This window comes from Salvelinus fontinalis, chromosome 28 (assembly GCF_029448725.1).
Source record: "Salvelinus fontinalis isolate EN_2023a chromosome 28, ASM2944872v1, whole genome shotgun sequence".
NCBI classification, from domain to species: domain Eukaryota; kingdom Metazoa; phylum Chordata; class Actinopteri; order Salmoniformes; family Salmonidae; genus Salvelinus; species Salvelinus fontinalis.
The window spans coordinates 49,605,766-49,606,580 of NC_074692.1; positions in this window are offsets into that span (position 1 = coordinate 49,605,766).

Below are 815 nucleotides of genomic sequence, written 5' to 3' on the forward strand. Positions count from 1 at the left end.
AGACAGAAACACATCCTCAGTCAGGACTACAGAGACAGAAACACATCCTCAGTCAGGACTACAGAGACAGAAACACATCCTCAGTCAGGACTACAGAGACAGAAACACATCCTCAGTCAGGACTACAGAGACAGAAACACATCCTCAGTGAAGGACTACAGAGACAGAAACACATCCTCAGTCAGGACTACAGAGACAGAAACACATCCTCAGTGAAGGACTACAGAGACAGAAACACATCCTCAGTCAGGACTACAGAGACAGAAACACATCCTCAGTCAGGACTACAGAGACAGAAACACATCCTCAGTCAGGACTACAGAGACAGAAACACATCCTCAGTCAGGACTACAGAGACAGAAACACATCCTCAGTCAGGACTACAGAGACAGAAACACATCCTCAGTCAGGACTACAGAGACAGAAACACATCCTCAGTGAAGGACTACAGAGACAGAAACACATCCTCAGTCAGGACTACAGAGACAGAAACACATCCTCAGTCAGGACTACAGAGACAGAAACACATCCTCAGTCAGGACTACAGATACAGAAACACATCCTCAGTCAGGACTACAGAGACAGAAACACATCCTCAGTCAGGACTACAGAGACAGAAACACATCCTCAGTCAGGACTACAGAGACAGAAACACATCCTCAGTGAAGGACTACAGAGACAGAAACACATCCTCGGTCAGGACTACAGAGACAGAAACACATTCTCAGTGAAGGACTACAGAGACAGAAACACATCCTCAGTCAGGACTACAGAGACAGAAACACATCCTCAGTCAGGACTACATAGACAGAAAC